This window comes from Pongo pygmaeus, chromosome Y, assembly GCF_028885625.2.
Source record: "Pongo pygmaeus isolate AG05252 chromosome Y, NHGRI_mPonPyg2-v2.0_pri, whole genome shotgun sequence".
In the NCBI taxonomy this organism is placed as follows: Eukaryota; Metazoa; Chordata; class Mammalia; order Primates; family Hominidae; genus Pongo; species Pongo pygmaeus.
The window spans coordinates 31,153,992-31,168,575 of NC_072397.2; the positions used below are offsets into that span (position 1 = coordinate 31,153,992).

Sequence of the window (14,584 nt, forward strand, 5' to 3'; positions counted from 1 at the left end):
TGAGCATGGAATGTTCTTCCATTTGTTTGTATCCTCTTTTATTTCATTGAGCGGTGGTTTGTAGTTCTCCTCGAAGAGGTCCTTCATGTCCCTTGTAAGTTGGATTCCTAGGTATTTTATTTTCTTTGAAGCAATTGTGAATGGGAGTTCACTCATGATTTGTCTCTCTGTGTGTCTGTTTTTGGTGTGTAAGAATGCTTGTGATTTTTTTACATTGAGTTTGTATCCTGAGACTTTGCTGAAGTCGCTTATCAGTATAAGGAGATTTTGGGCTGAGACAATGGGGTTTTCTAGATATACAATCATGTCATCTGCAAACAGGGACAATTTGACTTCTTCTTTTCCTAATCGAATACCCTTTATTTCCTTCTCCTGACTAATTGCCCTGGCCAGAATTTCCAACACTATATTGAGTAGGAGTGGTGAGAGAGGGCATCCCTCTTTACTTCCAACTACGTGGTCAATTTTGGAATAGGTGTGGTGCAGTGCTGAAAATAACTGACTTTGTGTCAGTTTTCCAAGGGAATGCTTCCAGTTTTTGCCCATTCAGTATGATATTGGCTTTGGGTTTGTCATAGATAGTTCTTATTATTTTGAGATACGTCCTATCAATACCTAATTTATTGAGCGTTTTTAAAATGAAGTGTTGTTGAATTTTGTCAAAGGCCTTTTCTGCATCTGTAGAGATCATCATGTGGTTTTTGTCTTTGGTTCTGTTTATATGCTGGATTACATTTACTGACTTGCGTATATTGAACAAGCCTTGCATCCCAGGGATGAAGCCCACTTGATCATGGTGGATAAGCTTTTTGATGTGCTGCTGGATTCCATTTCCCAGTATTCTATTGAGGATTTTTGCATCAGTGTTCATCAAGGATATTGGTCTAAAATTCTCTTTTTTGTTTGTGTCTCTGCCAGACTTTGGTATCAGGATGATGCTGGCCTCATAAAATGTGTTAGGGAGAATTCCCTCTTTTCTCTTGATTGGAATAGTTTCAGAAGGAATGGTACCTGTGGTAGAATTAGGCTATGAATCCATCTGGTCCTGGACTCTTTTTGATTGGGAAACTATTGATAATTGCCACAATTTCAGAGCCTGTTATTGGTGTTTTCAGAGATTCAACTTCTTCCTGTTTTAGTTTTCGGAGGGTGTATGTTTCAAGGAATTTATCTATTTCTTCCAGATTTTCTAGTTTCTTTGCGTAGAGGTGTTTGTAGTATTCTCTGATGGTCATTTGTTTTTCTGTGGGATCGGTGGTGATATCCCCTTGATTATTTTTTATTGCGTCTATTTGATTCTTCTCTTTTTTCATCTTTATTAGTCTTGCTAGCGGTCTATCAATTTTGTTGATCCTTTCAAAAAACCAGCTCCTGGATTCATTAGTTTTTTGAAGGATTTTTTGTGTCTCTATTTCCCACAGTTCTGCTCTGATTTTAATTATTTCTTGCCTTCTGCTAGCTTTTGAATGTGTTTGCTCTTGCTTTTCTAGTTCTTTTAATTGTGATGTTAGGGTGTAAATTTTGGATCTTTCCTGCTTTCTCTTGTGGGCAATTTAGTGCTATAAGTTTCCCTCTGCACACTGCTTTGAATGTGTCCCAGAGATTCTATAATGTTGTGTCTTTGTTCTCATCGGTTTCAAAGAACATCTTTATTTTTGTGTTCATTTTGTTATGTACCAAGTAGTCATTCAGGAGCAGGTTGTTTAGTTTTCATGTAGTTGATTGGTTTTGAGTGAGTTTCTTAATCCTGAGTTCTAGTTTGATTGCACTGTGGTCTGAGAGACAGTTTGTTATAATTTCTTTTCTTTTACGTTTGCTGAGGAGAGCTTTACTTCCAACTATGTGGTCAATTTTGGAATAGGTGTGGTGCGGTGCTGAACAAATGTACATTCTGTTGATTTGGTTTGGAGAATTCTGTAGATGTCTATTAGGTCTTCTTGGTGCAGATCTGAGATCAATTCCTGGGTATCATTTTCAACTTTCTGTCTTGTTGATCTGTCTAACGTTGACAGTGGTGTGTTAAAGTCTCACATTATTATTGTGTGGGAGTCTAAGTCACTTTGTAGGTCACTCAGGAATTGCTTTATGAAACTGGGTGCTCCTGTATTGGATGCATATATCTTTATGATAGTTAGCTCTTCTTGTTGAATTGATCCCTTTCCATTATTTAATGGCCTTCTTTGTCTCTTTTGATCTTTGTTGGTTTTATTTCTGTTTTATCAGAGACTAGGATTGCCACCCCTGCCTTTTTTATGTTTTCCATTTGCTTGGTAGGTCTTCCTCCATCATTTTATTTTGAGCCTATGTGTTTCCCTGCATATGAGATGGGTTTCCTGAATACAGCACCCTGATGTGTCTTGATTCTTTATACAATTTGCCAGTCTGTGTCTTTTACTTAGAGCATTTATTCCATTTACATTGAAGGTTAATATTGTTATGTGTGAATTTGATCCTGTCATTATGATGTTCCCTGGTTATTTTGCTCATTAGTTGATGCAGTTTCTTCCTAGCCTTGATGGTCTTTACAGTTTGGCATAATTTTGTAGTGGCTGGTACCGGTTGTTCCTTTCCTTGTTTAGTGTTTTCTTCAGGAGCTCTTTTAGGTCAGTCCTGGTGGTGACAAAATCTCTCAGCATTTGCTTGTATGTAAAGCATTTTATTTCTCCTTCACCTATGAAGTTTTAGTTTGGCTGGATATGAAATTCTGGGTTGAAAATTCTTTTGTTTAAGAATGTTGAATGTTGGCCCCCACTCTCTTCTGGCTTGTAGAGTTTCTTCCGACAGATCCACTGTTAGTCTGATGGGCTTCCCCTTGTGGGTAACCCGGCCTTTCTCTCCGGCTTCCCTCAAGTTATTAATTGTTAAAAGGTATTATTATAATGTGTAATTGAGAATACTGTATATGAATTTAATCTCCAGGTGTGGTAGAAGAGTAAAAGTTGCTTGTAGTGAAAATAAATTCTAGAAAGACATGGAAATGTACATTTTGCCTAGAGGTAAAGGATTTTCTTTAATTAACGAAAATAAAGCTAACTGTTTACTCAAACTGTGAAAATAGCTTTAAAAAAATTAATCTTGCAAAAGAAAACTCTGTGCACCCAGGCACTAGATTGAAAAGGGTGTTTTTTTTTTTTCTGCCATTAAGCATTGAAGTGAAAACACAAGAAAAATTTCTTGAAACATTAATCTTCTCCTTAGCAAATTTGTAGAAGGTTGTTAAAACGTTGTAATAAGTTTGTGAAAATCTCACCTCTTTGTCAATCTTTCTCAGGTTAAATATAATTTTATATAAGTTTTCATTAAGCTTAGGGTTAATATTGGGAGACAACTACAAGGGGAAAATTTGTCATTCTGAAAGAGATTATTATGTAATATTGAAGGCTGGTAAAAATGTTTCTGCCCTTTCAAACATTTCTACCAACTGTATTTTGGCAAAAACAATGATTTATGGAAATCTGGAATTGGATATCATAACATTAAATGTCTTAATCCTCTAAAATATTTGGCAGGCTTCCCAGAATAAAATTTTAATCTCAGGGATGTGTTTTCTGAAACCTGTGTTTTTGATGCCTCATAGAGCCCCTGGGGCATATAAAAAAGTTAAATAGTATTATAAAACATATTTAAACACATGTGATTTTCATGGTAATATTTTATTTTTTCAGAATTCTTTTAGTGAGTAATACTAACACAGGTCTCAAAACCACATTGGGTTTTTCATGTTCTTAATATCTGAAAATGTGCTATCAATTTTAATTAAGGTGATTATGTTAAGCTGTTGTAAACCACAGAAGTAACCAAATGTCTTTGCCTATTCTGTTTCTAACCACACTAGACATTTTGTCATTTACAGACATTTAATCTTCATCAAGAATAATGGCTTAAAATTAGCTGTAGAGCTTTATCGGTTGTTGTCAACTGTAGGTTTTTTTATAACAGGAAAATTTACAGAACTTAGGAATAGCTAAAACGCTTATAAGTATCAAGTAGGACAAAAGTTAAAATAGACTAAACTGACAGAAGAATGAAGCAATCTCTTTACCTTTATTTTAGAACATTTCTAGTTCTTGTTTTGTTTTTTGAAGTCAAGTGCACTTTCTTTTAAACTAGTTACAGCTTTTAACACTGTCAATTGGTATACTCCAGTTAAAAAAACATGGAATACACTTTTTTTCTCTATGCCTAGGTCTTCTAAAATTCAGAAAGTGTGTGTGATTTTTCTTAACTTACAACAATATAATTGTTTTAATCAGTGCTACAAAAAATGTATTTTCCTTTGCAACATAACCCAATAGAATAAGCTGGTTGATTTTCAAAGGCTTTGACTGGAAGAGCGTGCCTTCTTTAATGAATTACATCTGACTTTTAGAACCAATAAAAGCCCTCTAAGAAACCCAGCCTTATACATTGTTTACACAGTCCTAATACAGGTCTTCTAGTCTGTGGTAAGAAAAAAAAAAAAAAAACACTTCCTATCAGGCCTAGGAACCACATGCAGTTGGAATCTCAAAAAACAGAGGAGTTCTTCCAAATAATATGTACCTAAGGGTCAAACCTATGGCTGGACTCAGCTTTATAATGTCCTATTTAATATTCCTTGTAGAACAGAGATTCATAAAAGCCCATGAGGAAATCCCATGTAAAGGTATTTCTCACAGCACTGTACAAAAATTGTCTGGCTAAGTGTAAGACATGTCTGTTTTGCCAATGACTAAAGTTTATCATGATTCATTCTTAACAAAAATTAGGACTAGAAAAAGATATGTGTCTCAAAGCCTGTCACACTCCATCACCAATTTCTCACTTTATAAGTTGTTTTTAAGATTTTCTTACAATTTTAATTAACCTTTCTTATTTATTTATTTTTTTCTGTCCACCAACTGGTGAGGTCCAGCTACAGTTCTTGGAAAACAGAAAGATATGAGTAATAGAGAAATCTAGAACAATATTCTAATTCTGGGAATGCGTTCCACAAATATTTTCAGATAATAGAAGAAAATATGGTTCCTGTAACAGAATTTTTGCTTTGAAGGATCAAATCAAGAAAGCTAAATAAACCCAAGTCTCATGTAACAAAATCTTAACTGGTATAAATATAGCCACAATTATACGGGCATGTTAGCAGCCTTGAAGTATCTCAGCTGTTCTTACTCTCCTTGTCTCGTTGTGATATGCTTTTTCTAATAATCAAAACTGGTTTTCTTTTTTTGCCTTAAGTCTATCACACCTTAAAATGTAATGCAAATTATACCATGCATTAACATATCTTTCTTCTACAAACACTTAAACCAACCCTCAGTAGAATCCTACCTACTGTTTTCTACACAACACTCTTCTCCAGCAGAAAGCATCCGGAAAGACCAATACCCAAACTCCTAAGAGAAGTTAGAGTTTTCATTTCTGAGGGAAGACAAAGACAACTTAGCTAGCTTTCCATACGACAACAGCAAGGCAATGGTTTCTAGAAGACCCCCAGTCAACAGCTAAGGGCCTGATTCCAACATAATAATCAGACCAAAAAAGTGTAGGCACCACTAAGGGATCTAACACAGAAGGTTGTGCCTGATAGTATGGCTGCAGCAACAGAAATAGCAGAACTTTCAGTCCATTCAGATAAAATCTTGTACAAACCTGTCACTCATTCAGATGGGGGAACCAATGCCTGGCATAGGCATGTTGTTTTCTGTATACTCAGAGGGCTTTCCGAAAACCAAGTTTCTTTTTTTTTTTTTGTGGGCATAAACCCAGTGAGATCTAGTGGGTAATGGCTGAATATTTCTTTTTGTATTTGACTGGTTGCTCAACATATATGAATCATCATTTCAGTCCCTGATTATTCCTGAGCCAGCATCCCAGGACAAGCTTTTGCTTTAGGTCCTGTGCCAAGCTAAGCAGTCTTTGCAAATTACCACTTCAGACTGCTCCCAGGCAAAGTGCCTGGGTTAAGCTGTCTAATAGGTCCTGGGCCTGTGCAAAGCTAAGTCACACATTCTCCAAGACAGCTTGCAAACTAAGTATATATCTTTATTTTTTAGGCCATAAAAACCTTAAATTCCAGTGGACAACTTATTCAAGCTTCTATCTCTGCTGGCAGAGAGCTTATTTTGCCACTTATTTGAACTTTTGCTCCAAACAGTTTCCTTTGTCTACAATCCTTAATTTTCTTAAATGTAAAAGAAAAGACTCAGTGTTATCTGAAATGAAAGAAAGGCTGTTACATCCTGGCGCATTGTTAAAAGAACAATATTATCTGAACCTATGACATATTTTTGCAGCTTTCTTTTGATGTCAGGGTCTGTTTGAGTAATAAACTTTTCTCTTAAGATTAACTTTATCTTAACTCAATAGGGAGGCAGGAACATGTGTTTCACTAAAGCCTCTCTCAGGATTTTTAAAAAGCCTCTATAATTTTTATGTGTTTTTAACCTATTATGAATAGTTTAGAATAATTATGAAGTTTTGTACTGTTCACTAATAAGCCTTCCAGTAGACTCACTAATTTTTTTTCAGTCTGCTATAGGATCAATAAGATTCCAATCGAGTTATCAGCAGTCCATCCTTTCCTATTATGAATAAGAATTCTGTTATCAGTTCAACTTTTTTTTCCTTTCCACCCTCCCTTTTTCAATATTTTGTAAAAGACATGTGGTTGATCCATGGATAACTCTGCTCTCTGTAAAGCTGCATGCTTTATGGCAACAGTTAGGGTTTGGTTTAGGAGTAATGTGTCATCTATTCAGGTACGATTATGCACTTGAGTTAGATTTTGAAATATCTCTGTATGTCCACTGGGGTCCTCAGGGGCATTTGCTTATGTTTTTCATTTTTTTATCTAAGTCCCTACAATGAGAAGAAAATTTTTACTATACTAGTATCACATCTATGGAGTATTTTCTGCAGGGGCAACAGTGAGGTTGGGTTTTCTTTAGTGGCACCAGAAGACAAGCTGATGAAAAGGCTCTTGGAGGTTCTAAATGAGGGTGGCATGTATGGCATTTAGAAGATATGTTTGGGTGTTCCTCAGGGGCTTGTCTCTGACTTAATGAATTATCTCTCTGAAATTTGCCTGTTATGACGGCCAAGAGGGCAGAATCAATTTTACCATGCTTAGAAAGATCTGGGTTTTGTCCCAAGTCAAAGCAAGGTTGAATAAAAAAAGAAACAACCAAACTCTTTTCTTTACCATCTGAAGAAAAGATGTATCTGTTGAAGAGTACTAAAACGAACACTTCCCTCAGAAAGCTAGGCATGTCTGTTCTGGAGTTCTTAGGGCTGTCATGCCCTTGAGCAACAAATACATAAATAAGCGACTTTCTTTTTCAGAGTCTCACAGTCAACGAAATTTCTGTGTTTCAGACAGTAATCTAGAGAAGTGCACACTGCAGATAGTTTGTGAACTTTCTAAAGAAATATAGAAAAAATCTTCCTATTATCTTTTTCCCCCTTTTGAAATAGCCCTGACTGAATAGAAAGATAGGATATTCCTTGTTTTTGCATTCCTCTTGTCTTTTCTGAGTCTGGTGACGGACATAGTTGTCCCCCATGGATGCAAGCTAAACCTTCACCCACAGTTCCAGAGGAACTGGAGACCAGGACAAGTAACGTTTACCTGCACAGGCTTTAGCTCTCCACTGGTGACTCCTGGTTGATTTCTTAAGTCTACTCAACCCAGAAGATAACCAAAGTAACTTGGGAACCTAAAAAAAAAGATGGTATAGTCATTGGATTCTAGCAAGACAGTTGTATAGAGTAAGAATTTTAATGCTATTTGTGGCTTGCCTTGCTATGGCTTAGAAAAAAATATTGAAATTGCAGGAAATAAGATCAATTGACTTTGAAACATAAAATTATCTGTTAGTTTAAATGTCAGTGCTGCTGGAGGAAGAAGGTGTGCCTCAAAACAAGTAAAGCTTGTATGGCTGGCTTTCATAAGACAGTACTTAGCTAAAATGTGTCTCTCAAAGGCACCTTCTTTCTGATTATTGAAAGTGGAAATTTTCTGTTTTCTGATAGGGCACAGAGTCTTATTACTATTAGAGAGATATAGGAAAGAGAGGAGTTAAAAAACCAAGGGTTTTGTGCAAAGTACTGGCAAGGCTTCCCCACAGAGAAAAAGTTCATTTCACTAGGTTGCATTTTAAGATCTAAAATGTTCCATGAAAATGCTGAATCCCGGGTTTATATACTCAAAAGTGAGAAAAAGAAGGTTAACTATCATCACCTGTCCCCACAGTATGTTTCTCTTCAGAAAAAAGATGTGTCTCACAAAGAATCTCTTTAGATATATATGGTTGTGTGCATCTTTTTAAAGAGAAATAACCAGCCAAAAAAGAGAAATTTTATTTGAATGTATGCCATTCCCTACAGTGACGTGAATATCTATCATTGGCGGACAAAAAGATCCTTATCAAATAAAAATGTTTAGATCACAATTTTGAATTCTTCCTATTTGAAAGAAAAAAATCACAAAATAGCAACTCTTTGAATTATATTTCTAATGACTGACTTTTACCAGTGCGCTTACATCTCCAGATCGCAACATTGCATACAAAGATGAAACAGGAGGGATATTAGCAACACAATGCAAAATATAAACAAATAAAATGCCACAGAAGAGCCTGAAATTTTTGGTGGCAATACTCTGACAGACTGTCAGAAACGAGTTAGTTTTGAGGTCTTCACATAACACCGTGATATAGTCTTATCCAGAAATCTTCAATTAACTTAGATATCCTTTCAGTCCTATGTGACAGCTGGATCCTCTGTGAAAGAAAATAGTTGGAACAGAGGAAACATTTTCAACAGTGGAGGGTGAAAGGAGACTGCCAATGTGTCTCCCAACATCCCTTTCTCCTAAGCTTAGTAAGAATGGCAGGCAATCTATCGGATTTTACCTGGCACTTGCCCAGAGCTTTCTTTGCTCTTCAGAAATTAAAAAAAGAAAAAACAAACAAACAAACACAGAGAACAAGGGGCAGATGTGAATGCAAATAGAAGACAAGCTGCAGATATGAATGTAAGTAGTTTGGAATTGCACTCCTACTCACCTTTTTTATTTAATGGATTCTCACTCTGTCACTTAAGCTGGAGTCCAGTTGCAAGATCTTGGGTAACTGCAAGCTCCATCTCTGGGATTTATGCCATTCTCTTGCCTTAGCCTACCAAGTAGCTGTCACTACAGCTGCCCACCACCACATGCAGCTAATTTTTTGTATTTTTAATAGACTTCATGGGAGATTCACCATGTTAGCCAGGATCATCTCGATCTCGATCTCCTTGTGATCTGCCTGCATTGGCCACCCACAGTGCTGTGATAACACTCATGAGCCACCATGCCCAGCTACTAGTGACCTTTTTAATTAAAGCCTTTCCCAGTCCGTGAACCAAAAACAAACCTTGCTGTACCCCTGTGAACCAAAATCTATCAGGTGACACACAGATTTTTTTAATCTCAAGAAAATTAAAAATTATGAATGCAAAAGGGGAGATGATAGCAAATGTGTAATATGTTAACTTCTGGTGGAGTAGAGTCAGTCGCCCACTCTGAGAAAGAATCTGATATTTTTATGGACTCAGAAGAAAGAAAATGTACTAACTAGTTTTGAAGAAAGTACTACTTATCTTTCCTGGGTCCTTGTGCCTGGAACTATTAATAGCTGATGCAATGACTCAGCTTGGCTCAGGGACTTGGCCCTGAGCCACACAAGAGCTAAAGTGAAAGCATGGCCCAGGACCTTGGCATGAGACCAGAAGCTAAAATGATAATTTACAGAAATTTGGCTCAGAGCCTGAAGCATGTTTAATAATATAAGGTGCCCTTTGTAACACACTGGAGTCCAATATGTACATGTTCTGAAAAAGAGACTATTTCCTGAAAGCAATCTGGTTACACAAAAGACACAACATTTTAATGCGTGGTCTTGTTTTTTTATCTGAGTAGCTGTGGGCATGTCTTAAGCACACACACAAAAAAAGTTGGGCTTTAAAAAAAAAATTATTTGGTTGGGCCATGGGATTGTACAGGATTCTTAAAATTCTCTCTGCAGCCTGATAGTCCAGGCTGTTTCTCTGCCTGTGGAAATTTTCCCAATAACCCACCACAACTATATTGCTTTTCTTTGTCAATATTATTGAAGACCTAGAAAGTTTCTGAGGGTTGAAGGCACATTGTTTGAAGTTTCCTATGTGCAAGGCTTTTCACCCCGTGAAACAACCAACATCTTTGTAAATATTGTAAAATTGTTCATGCCTTCTTAGCAGTCATATCAGAAAAGCCCACAAGAAACAACTCACAAACATCAGAGAAACATTCTCCCTGGAAACAATCAAAACAAAATTTTCTTACTCCAGGTTTTCTCATCTTCTTGATGTAGAGAATCTTTTAGTCACATCATCATCAGCTTTTCCAGTTTTTACATCCAACCCTCCATGTTCCTTACTACCCCTATAGGAAATGCCCAATGAATGAGGTGCCAGTAAAGTGCAAGTTTCTTTTTCATTACAGTGCCTTAAATAAATAAAGTAAGACCTGGGGAAGTTTTATGATACATCAGTACATATATAGAGACTCCCTAATATCTAGCCCTTTTTGGGGGGGTCTTAAATAGGAAGACGTTATGTTATTGCTAAGCCAAAATCTTACTGTTTCTGACAAATAGCCCTACAGTCAACAGAAAGATGCTGGGCCAAAACACATTTCTTCTATAGCATGTCAAAGAGAGAAAAGCAGTCAAAGAGAGAAAGAGTGAAGAAAAGACAAGATCCTAATCTCCAGTAGAAAGAGAGACACAGCCCTTTGAAAATCCTAATTTAAGCCATAGTGATTCCATAGATAAGAAAAAGAAAAAAAGAAAAGTAGAAGAAAAAAGAAAGCAGGACATTTGCCCTTTAGATATCCTAGATCTAAACCTTTCCCAAGCCAGGGCTGAGATGACGTCTTTGGGTCTTTGCATTTTCTGGCATTTCTTCTTTTCTGGATGACACTGAATCCTTCAGTGTCTGCAGAAGAGAAAGCTTGTGGTATGCCTGATTCACCTAAAGATCTGCAGGGAATTGTCACCTGTACGAGCACCTGACCTGCTTACCTCATCACAGATAACATGCAAAGCTGTGTGCAGTGGCTGGACTCAACCAACACTCACTCATGCATCTGCCTCCATTCTGTGCCTGGCACATCCATAGCAAACTGAAACCTAAGCCCATAGTTTGAGCTGAGTGCAGGCTGTAAGATGGGTGTGTAAAATTAGACAAGCAGGCTCAAGGGAAACTTGCACAAAGGTGACATCATCCACAGAGACTGTTGGCTGGTGAAGCGGCACCCTAGAGATCTTGTGACAAAGATGACATTCATCACCAGTGGCCAGTGGATTATTCAATTATGCCTATGTAATGGAGCCTCGATAAAAATCAGCAAGACAGTATTCATAGGGCTTTTGGGTAACTGAACACATACAGTGTTCTAGAAATTTGTGTGCTCATAAAAAGAGACACTGATACTTTTAAAGCCCATACAGAGTGTAGGTGTCTTTGTTTTGAAAGAAGTTTCTGCCTTTAATAATGGGTCCAGAATTTTAACTTATTAACAAGAGCACACTCTAAGGTAACCTAAATCTTCACATTACAAACATTAGAACCGGGATATTTCCACAAAAATGATTCCATAATTCACTAATAAGGTGCAACAAGTTTTACTTTAGAGAGATAAAGTTTTCTTTTGTTAACTAGGTAAGAATCAGATATTTATAAAGGAAAATAAAATCAAGTGATATCTCACCACAAATTCTAGTCATATGTTCAGTTTAGGAGAATGATCATCAGTGAATTTTGTGCCAGAAATATTTATTCTAAAAGAAAAGTCTTTTAATTTATAATTGTGTGTCTCTGAAGTGCTTGTGCCACTGTAAAGTCAAGGGCACCATCTCATACAGTTCTGTGTCCTTCTGGGAGGGAAGCTAAGGCTGCCTTATAACCCAGTAGAGGTATTGTAGCATACAAAAATAAGAAAAATCAACATTATTACAGGATTCTCTGTCATAAACATCCAATAAAACACAACTCTGGTCTTATATATAGTAGTAGCCATAGATACACATTAGGGCTTCCAAGAAGAATCTAGTACCCAACAGTCTGCTTTTATATTTGGGCTTATGTGAGCATAAAATAACCACATTTGGGCAAACAAGCTGTTTTATTATTTCTTTTAAAACTACAGTGCTTAAAAATGATGTAATAATTTCAATACCTGGCTTGGACATTTCCGGTTTTGTTTCCAAGCCTTAGCTATGGGTGAAACTGTTTTGGGCTATGAAGATGGATTAGGGCATCTTGCAACTCATGATGCATTTGGTTCAGCTTAGTTCTCGCGTCCTAAGCAGACAGACTGACAATTAAAACTCATCAGTTTTATTTTCAACATACTTTAACATGGATTCTATCCCTTGGGCTGAGCTCCAGATCTTCCTCAGTACCTCACACTCTCTCTCATTGGCCTGTTCCAACTCCAACTTAATATTACAGCGAACAACGGCCTTAGATTCTTCCAGTACAATTTGATTATATGAGGCAAGCTCCTTAATTTGAATCATAACCTCTTGGGTGAAAGTTCCACTCAAAAATACCTGAGAGACCAGGCCTTTGGCACATGACTCCCGTGCTGTCAGCTTTCGCCCAGCAAATAACATTTCATTGGCAGATGCTTTACCCATCATTTTTTGAAATGTAATAGTTGAACAGCCATCTGGACTCTGTCCAAAGGTCATACAAGGGGTTTGGAACCAAGCCTTTTCATTAGCCCACACGAGATCACAAAGAGGCAGGATGGATGCACCTAGTCCAATGGCAGGGCCATTGACTGATACAACAATAGGCTTTTTAAATTGAATAAAAGTATTCACAAATTACTTGATGGTGTCCACCATTTCAAGGCTTGCTCTGTTTCTGTCATTCCTTAAGTGTGTCACAAAGTACCCAAAATCAAGACTGCAACAAAAGACAATTCCAGCTGTACTGAACAGCACGAGCTTGCTGTCATCCACAGCAGCACTATTCAGAGCTTTAACCATTTCTTTGATTGCTTCTGTATTCAGTGCATTTTTTTTCTGTCGATCTAGTTGATAGCACTATCTGGGTGAATCCATCCTCTTTCTTCACTACAATGTCTCTGTATGTGCTGGCACTTTCTGTTAACCTTACGGTAAAGTACGTCTTCTTGATAAAAGGCTGGCCTCTGCTGTCATCAGTAATATTTCTTTGCCCACCTTTCACCTTTGAAACTGAGGTATGCACCTCTGTTGTTCCATTGGCTGCTAATGAGTCTATTAATACCACTATACCTTTTTGGGTAACTGAACCTGTGGCCATGGAAGCAGTAACTGAGCCAGACATCTGTGACATTGGTGGGTGTATCTGAGTCTTGTTCTCTATTCCAGTTTGTTCTGCACCAGGACGTGACAAATTGTCCTGGAGGAATTTCCCTTCTGTCACCTTGAAGACCACCGTGTCCTACTGATCTGCTGCAACAGGGTCCAGTTCCCCATGTTTCTGAAAGCCACTCACAGTTTTCTTGTCGTTAAAGGGGCTGTCAGGTGCAAGGATCTTGATAGTTGAATTTATTATCTCCATATTCTGTGTGTTGGAGAGAATTGAAGCTGCCTTCCTCCTAACGATCTTGCTGGCAGCAAATAACTTGCTATTTTTGGATCTGTGGTGTCTATCAGTCACTAGCGTTTTAGGAGAGTTCTTAGAATAGCTCGCTTTTGTAGATCTGGAAGTTCTTCTTCTGGCATTGTTTGAAAAAATTCTACTGGTTCTAGTCCATGTCAGTTTCTTCTGTTTTTCAGTCTGTCGTCTATTAAAATCATGTATACGTTTTTCACAGTCCGTGAGGTGCTGCTCTGGTTCCCAAGTGTCATCCTGTTTGTCCTAACCTTTCCACCGAATCAAACACTCTGTATTCCCATTTTCATCTTGTCTTTTGTCAACAATACTTTCAACCTCAAACTCCTGGGAAGCCATGAGGAAAGACACAGGATTGGAGCAGTTGCTGTGCCAACATTGTTTCAGTTGTGTCTCTACATAGCCACTCCTTTCTGCCTCCAGTTCTTCACCAGCTTCTGCGTATGGATGAACCTCTTCTATTTCGTCACCACTGGTGTAGTGAAAATTGTGTGAAATAACAGCTATGCTATGGTGCATGAGAGCTTGCTCAGTAGCCTCAGGTGAGAGTAGCTAAATCCACAGCCACAACCTTCTGGTGTAGAACAGAAAGCTTTCTTCCTGCCTGTTACTCCTTTGTGTTTGTTTGTTTAATTGTGGTTGCTATGACGATTGTATGGAACATTCTAATGTTCTAACATTTTTAAAGTTACACTAGCTTACCTTCAGTAACATACAAAACCTTTACTCCTGTATAATTTACCTCCACTATTTCACTTACTGAGTCCTCAAAATTATACCTTTATTCATTTTATGTCAAAAACAGAAATTAGAAGTGTTTTTTAAATTAAATATATTTGTGTTTTAAGATACGTGGAGAACAACTTGTGGAGGTGCATGTTGTTAATTTTTTTTTTTTCTTTTTGATATG

The 14,584-nt window shown here is 37.3% G+C and overlaps 1 pseudogene; it reads right to left on the bottom strand.

Annotated features, from left to right (window-relative positions):
• Positions 1-12,386: 12,386 nt before the first annotated feature.
• LOC129025907 (testis-specific chromodomain protein Y 2-like) lies at positions 12,387-14,013 on the bottom strand (annotated as a pseudogene).
• Between the last annotated feature and the right edge of the window lie 571 nt (positions 14,014-14,584).